This window comes from Heterocephalus glaber, unplaced genomic scaffold (assembly GCF_053883595.1).
Source record: "Heterocephalus glaber isolate CG9 unplaced genomic scaffold, H.glaber_assembly_v1.0 deba00001497, whole genome shotgun sequence".
Classification (NCBI taxonomy): domain Eukaryota; kingdom Metazoa; phylum Chordata; class Mammalia; order Rodentia; family Bathyergidae; genus Heterocephalus; species Heterocephalus glaber.
Genome location: NW_028258320.1, coordinates 35,829,764 through 35,837,280, shown reverse-complemented (window position 1 = coordinate 35,837,280; position 7,517 = coordinate 35,829,764). Strand labels below are relative to the sequence as shown.

The window sequence follows — 7,517 nt, the reverse complement described above, 5'->3', positions numbered from 1 at the left end:
AACATCTACTCAATTCTTCTGTCCTTCTGTCAGATAAGCTAAAAAATGTGTAGCAGTGCTTCCAGGGAGAAGTTAAAGGAATGGATTGGAAGGAGACCCCTGAAGTTTGGTAAACACTCAAAACAGACTGTGACATTCCCTGGAAATGTCATTCTAATTTAGCCAGACATAAGAAGTTGCATACCATTCACCCAGATCCTCAAATTAGCAACTGTTATTCATATAAATCTTATGACAACCTGATTGCAGTTCACTCTACCTCAGACCAAAATAAAACCAAGAATAGTGCTGCATGTAAACAAGAGGAGAAAGGTAACACAGCCGGACCATTGAGACTAGGAGAGATAACAGTGGGCCGCTGGGAAAGAAGTAGGTCTGCAGAGAAACTGGGTAATAGTGCTTTGAACAAAGCCCCCTACTTGAATTAGTCCCACGGTTCTTTAAGTTACTCTCTTGACTGATGGAATAAAATATATCCAGATTCTGAATTTTTTGATATATCTGACGTCAGGCCATAGAATTCTTCAATTGCTTGAACATCTATTTTCTCTACAATGTTGTCAAACAAAAGCCAGAAACCATGACTTTTCACAATAGTAATATAATCCCCATGATTAGGGCCACCGCCACCGTGAAAAATAACGGCAACCAGGTCATACATGTGGTCCAGGTTCACGGCATCACTGGAGATGTTGAGGAGCCAGAGCTCCAGAGGGAAGACGACTAGGTAAGACAGCTTGGTGTACCTATGGAGCTGCTCCATGTACTTGAACCGCTTTAGGTGCAGGACCAAAATCATGGGGAGCTTTTTTACCCTCATCCTTTTCTGGGCCTCCTGCTTGCTGCAGCATGTTTCACAGTAACATTTTTGTTGACTACACAGTGTTTTTGTGTTGCTGAAGTCTCTCAGTGTGTAATGGAAGTGTTCTGCTCCACATCAACAGAAAGGTCAAGAAAAAAATCTTCATCTTTGCTACTAAGTTTCACAGTTCAGGCATAGAGTTTCATTAGTGAGGGTTCCCAGAAAAATCTCATGGACCCAGGTGAGTTCTGGTTTATTATTCTCTACAGCTTTGTTCATGTTGCCATTTTTAAATTTTCCATTTTGCTTTTCCTGTTTCTTCTCTTCCTTCCGGATGTCCGCAATAGTGTTTAGCAAATAATTTAAAAATTCGTGAGCATCCTGCTGCATGTTGTTATCAAAAGAGATCAATCTCTTTTCTCAGTCTTGAAATAAACTTCTTTGGTGGGATGACGCCAACCTTCTTCTGCGTGGCAATGCTGTGGAAAAGGTCTGCGAGGCATGTCAACAAGTTTTCTTTCTTTTTTTGCTGGCCGTTGTATGCCAACACGTTCTCACGGAACAGCAGGCAGAAGTACAACGATTGAAGCACGGAGTTGCAGTAGCATGTGTTCCCAAAATTGACCAATCTGAAGTAGTGTTCATTGATTGGAAATTGCTCTCTGGATCAATGTCTTTTTCCAGAGCAGAGGCATTGGTGCCCATATTACAGACGGAGGCGATGTTTCAGACAGTTATTAGTCTAAAGGTTGCAGCTATCCCCCACCGCCATCTTTATGAGGTAAAAACAGGACTGTCCATGGTGGAGCACTCCAGCGAGGCGGGGTGGGCAGCAGCGGGGTGGGCAGCAGCGAGGTGGCCTGGGGTCTGGTTTTCAGTTTGGCTGAGGAGCGAGGCCGGCTGGAAGGGCGGGGACGAATGTTTGAAGTTTTTAAAAAATACACAGGGACAGAGAAATATTTTCAATAAATGGTAAAATGATAGCACTATGTAAATTTATGACCTCATGACATGTAACCCTACGGCTAAGCAGATGACTTGTGTGGCTCATTGTTCAGTGCTTTTGGCTTCCCTGGAAAAGTGCAGGAATGGCTGAGGGGGAAAGAAAATTTACTGAATACTTACTGAGCACTAGACACTCTCTAGGAGATTTACATAAACTATCTGAATTATTTCTCATGACAACTTTTGGAGGGATGAGGTAGTTACACTTTCTTTAGAGATGAAGAAACTTTGAGCCAGGGCAGTTAAATGACTTGCTAAAGGGTAATACAGCCTGGCAGTGGAAGGGCGGGGGCTTTAACCTACGTGTGCTTGTATTTTTATTCATTCATTGGTTCACTGATTCTCTCATTCCCTCACAGACTTCCTGTGTCCTGGGAACTGGGGACACAGCAGTGTATACGAAGACAAGATTTTGTATTTGTGAACTTTACGTTCTTGTGGGGGATAAAGACAATTTCAGCAGTAACAACCAATTTGTGTAGGGGCTTCTAAACACACTATTGTAGGGAGTTTGGATTTTGTTCTGAGTATCATGGGGAATCAGTGTGTTTTAAGCCAATCTGATCACACAATAGTGTCATCGTTGGCTTAAAACACTCAGATTTCCCAGTTTCAAAGGTGACACTCTAGTTGTTTTTTAGGGAGCTAATTTAGAGAAACAAAAGAGAAACTGGAGAGAAAAGGTAGGAATAAATTTCCATAAAAGTAAGAGCTGAAAGTGATGTGGACCGGGTTGCTACTGGGAAAGAGGTAAAAAGTGGTAAAAGACACAGGTTTTTATTACTTCCAAACTGTGCTTCTTTCATTATTTTATTGTTCTAGACAGAGCACTGTTCTTTCAACTACTTTGGCCCTTCTCTTTGTCTTTTTATCACTCATATTTCTCCATCCTCAGACTCAGTGGGAAAGACCAAGATTAACCAAGTTCAACATGGTGAATAGGGACTAGGAGGACTCAGACAGACCTGATATTTTTGATAATTGTCTTTTTAAAATCCTGCGTTGGGTTTTAAATTGTTACCCTTGATTTAAGACCTTAGAAATAATTTTTAAAAATTGTTTTTCTGCATAGTTTTAGTTTCCAAATCTCTGTTAAGGGCTGGAAATGTAAGCCTTAATGTGCACTATGATTTCAAAATAGACCAAGATAGCTCCTACATCAGAACTTCCCAGGCACCAGGGAATCTGAACTAGTCATTGTAGGCCTGAGAATGAAATGTGCTCATTAACAAAGAAAATTAGAAATTAGCGGGCACTTTTCCATTAGTGCTTTGCTTTCTGAAACATTAATGGACCTTGGTACTGCTCCAGAAACTATTAATAATTCTCCTCTTGGTGCCCAAATAGAATACTACTGACCCACCATCAATCGGGCCTGAGATTTTAAAAAAAGTTTAATTGTTTAAATAGAGCTATAATGAATATTATATTAATTACAGTTATTTCTGGATGACAGAAACCAACTTGCAGTAGTTTAACAACAGTATTCATAAAAGCAACAACAAATATCTAATTTGTGATATAAGTATCACTCTTTTCTCTCACTTATATGGCAATTTCTTCCTACCTTTTCCCCCGATTTCTCTTTTTTTTTAAGGTAGCTCCCTAAAACAAAAACCAGTCTTACCTTTTGAAGCTGTAATAATGCTTATCTGACATTACTCTTAAAGGAGTGCTTACATAGTCAAAATGTCAATTTTTAAAAATAATTTCTTTTTTTTTTGGTACTGGGATCGAACTTGGGTCCTTACACTTTCAAGGCAGGCGGTGGAACCACTGAGCTAAATCCCCGGCCCAATAATTTCTTAATATGGTAGCTATTTATCTTAAAGTAGAGTGATCTGAAATAGGTATAACAGAAATGAGGCCAGCTTCATAAAATGGGTCAAACGCCAATATGTTTAAGGCATGAGTGTAAAAGTGTTTGAAAGGCCAATATCCCAGTAAGTATAACTACAGGAGCAATTTATCTTTTGATTACTAGAAACTTTTGCCATAAAATATTGATGTTTTTGACTGAACAGTCAGTATTCTACATTAAAATACAAGATACTATACCTTCCTAGACACATTAGGTTTGTCCAATTTCTTACTGATTTGTGCATTCCATTTAACACTGCTTATTTTACTTATGTATTGATAAATTTTGGAATAAACAGACTGATTTAATGTCTCAGATATGGGAGTAACGATATTTAAATTTCATCATTTATGGTAGGCAATGGCTTGGGTCATACGTGACATAACTACAATGTTAGATAATATGCAGACACTCTTCCAGTGATATGTATGCATTGCTCCATTTCAACCCTCAAACAATCCTAGAAGATATGTTGTGTTAGATGTATTTTCCATGTAAGGAGTTAGAGACATAGAGAGATTAAGCTAAGGGTGCCACAACCTGAGTAACTCAGATGAGTAGATGGTGGAGGCTGCTTGGGTAACTCCAGAACCACATCCTTGACTACTACACTGCAACAGAGTTTCTTTCTGTAGGCAAGGCCATCCCTGGCAGCCTGCTGTTTCTCGATACTTATTGGTCTGTCACCATGCCACCTGAGGCTCTTCCTCTCCTGCAAGGGCACAGATGCATACTTTTTAAAATGAAATCACACACATACAATCAAAATTAAAAATCTAATTAAGCAGAGGGAAAGGACTATAGAAGTTTAGATTTTAACATTCAAAATGTTCTGTTGTCTGCTCTTTATATTTAAAGCCTTTCTTGCATATTGTAAACATCATTTGGACCTTTTGAAAAATGACATTTTCATTATATCCAATATATATTCACCTTTTGACATCTGGAAATGTCACTGCATTCTGAACATTAAATTAAAGATTCTCCACACAGAGAACAGCCCTTCTACCCCACCAAACAGAAACATTAATACTCAGGCTTTCCCAATCCTGGCTTTTATAACTATATAAAACACTAGAAAGTAAACTTAGAAATACACTTGGAGGAAAACAAAATCAAGCTCTCTTCAAAACTATGCAAAACAACTGTATTAGACCAAAGTTAGAATTTCAGTATGACTGAATAGCTAAATTGCATGATATATTATACTAAGTCACATAAGATTCTAAGGAACCTTCTTTGTTCATTAGAGACTTTTTTTTCTTAAAAGGCTAAGGCTAGGAAAAGGGAACTGACAATACTTGAATAGTGTTAGCATCATTCCAAATCTGTTTTAGTGTAGGAAGGATTAGAGTTTATTGGTGTGTGGCTGAAACTTTTCTTGCATTTGACTATATTTTATCCCACACTAAGGAAATAATAATAGCTAAAGTGGTGGATTCACACTATTCTTTACCAGTTTCCTTTGTAAGACACTCATGAAATTTTGCTTTGCAGTGCAACTACTGGTATGGAAAATATTTCAAGCTCTTCAAAAGAAAGTTTCTGTAAGGATGAGTGGCTTCATGTTCACAACAGATCTTTAAGAAACTCCATGATAGCCGATCGACTCAAGCATAAGTAAACAACAGTGTGCCAAACATGCAAGTTCATGACTGAAATAAACTGTAGTGCTCTTTTAACTCAACTCTTTCTTTTTACAACGATAATTAGAACCATCACTGACTATTAAAGCAACACGCTTGTCAAGAAGTGAGGAAGACTGAAGCAGAGCTCTCTGTGGAACCTGGAGCCTCTGACCCTTGGAATAAAGGCCACACTTTTGCCTCATGTGCCTGGTCCCCTGCCTCTCATATTTGGAAGCCCCTTTATGACATTCTGTTCTTTTTCAGTTCCTCAAATGCACCAGCTTCTTCTCAATTCAAACTTCCGTTGTATTTAGCTGGGCCATAACCTTTCCCTTGGTTAATTCCCATGCAACCCCCAGCCTTTACTAACAAAGTATCACCTCCTCTGGCAAGTCTTCCTTGTCCCCTGCTTTCTGATCACTCCTATATGCTCGTATTACTTCCTTTTTTCTTTGCCTTGTTTTTTTTTTTGGTACCCGGGATCAAACTCAGGTCCTTGTGCTTGAGCAGCAGGTGGCGAAAACCACTGAGCTAAATCCCCGGCCCTTTTCTTTGCCTATTAATCCCCATCACTCCCCTAAGAATAACTCAAAAAGAGTAGAGCTACAGGCATTTTCATTTCCATCCCATCCCTGCATAGCACCTGATACACAGACATATTCAAAACATACATATACAGCATGTTTTGTTTAATGAATGAATGCTATGGCTGGATATATTATTTTCCCTTGAGGCATATTAGGTAAGGCTTGGGCTTATGGATAAGGAGAGTTACTAAGTCAATGCAGAAAGAACAGACAAAAGGATTTTTGCTGGGAAGACAAATTTTACTTTTGGTTTAGTCCAGTGTTCCTTCTTAGACTGTGATAACTGGTTCCATCACAAAGTGGATCATTTCCCAGTTCTTTGGCAAGGACATGTATAACTAATCCACATAGGCATAGAAGGACCAATACAATAGACAAATAAGGCTGAAAAAAAGGTCTTATAAGACTCTTGGAAAAAAATGCTCCATTTTATAGAAGAGGAAACAAGCTTTGCTTAGTCACCCAATACATTAAAATATTCAAAGAACTGGATTTGGGAGTTCTGGCAACCAGTATTGCCCCAAAATTTAAAGACAGCTGTAAATATGGAGAGTACTTGCCTTCTACAAACTCATGTAGTTTTAGAGTCTCATCTTGAGTTCTGCAGTGACACTCCATCTGTGCTATTTTCCATTCTAAGGACCTGGTTGTCTATGTGTCTGTTACAGTATTAGAGATTTGCTTTAAGGAATTCTGTGGCTCTAGTGGATAGCTCCACCATCCAGCCTTACCTTGGGACCTGGCCATGCCTATTATTCACATCAGTCACTGAAACTCTGACAGGTTGAGCCATTTATGACTATTACTTCATTTATATACTAATTTTATATAATAATAATTTATATAATAGTCATTTATGACTATTATTATTTCACTTGTAGAAAAGCTTCTAGTCTTTTGCATACTATTATTTCCTTCTACTTTCCTTTGAGATTATGACTATTTGCAAAGTCTACTAAAATCCCTTGATATATCATTTTTTAATGGCTGCATCAGTATTCTGTTGGATGAATGCTTCTTAATTTCTTAGCCTCTATTTTTGGTCACTTATGTTGTTTCTAATTTGTCACTATTATATATTGCTGAGATTAGATTGTCATATTATTTCTTTTGGGTGAAAGGGGTAGTGGGAAATTGCACTCAGGTCTTTCACACTGAACTACATCCACGGTCCCTTTCTTATTTTAAGACAGGGTCTCCATAAGTGACTGTTGCCCAGGCCAGTCAGCCTCACAGAGTGCAGGTATTATAGGTGTGCACCAACTGTGTCTGACTCGTGTTATTTCTAGAAATCAAATTATCACTCATTGAGTAGGAAAATTTCTGAGGTACTTGATACATAGATTCAGATTGTAAAAGTCTCTTTAGCTCAGAAAATCGTATGGCTTAGTAAGTCTTTATAAGTCCTTGACAGCAGAAACTATCTCTTTAGACTATCGTTTCCTAACACCATGGATAATTTTTGAACATCTTAAAAGATTGGCTTAAAGATACTCAGGTACTTAATAAATATTTTTGCCTGTCTGATGTGTTACTCTGTTTTAGTTATAGTGATTTATTCTAAGATGAGCCTGGAACCAAACTATCAACAGAACATCAACTTTTTTTGAGTAGTGATTTGATTAGATAAAACA

General features: G+C 38.2%; 1 pseudogene; it reads right to left on the bottom strand.

Moving 5' to 3' along the window:
* Positions 1 to 419: 419 nt before the first annotated feature.
* On the bottom strand, positions 420 to 4,581 carry LOC101708713 (ubiquitin carboxyl-terminal hydrolase 46-like; annotated as a pseudogene).
* Between the last annotated feature and the right edge of the window lie 2,936 nt (positions 4,582 to 7,517).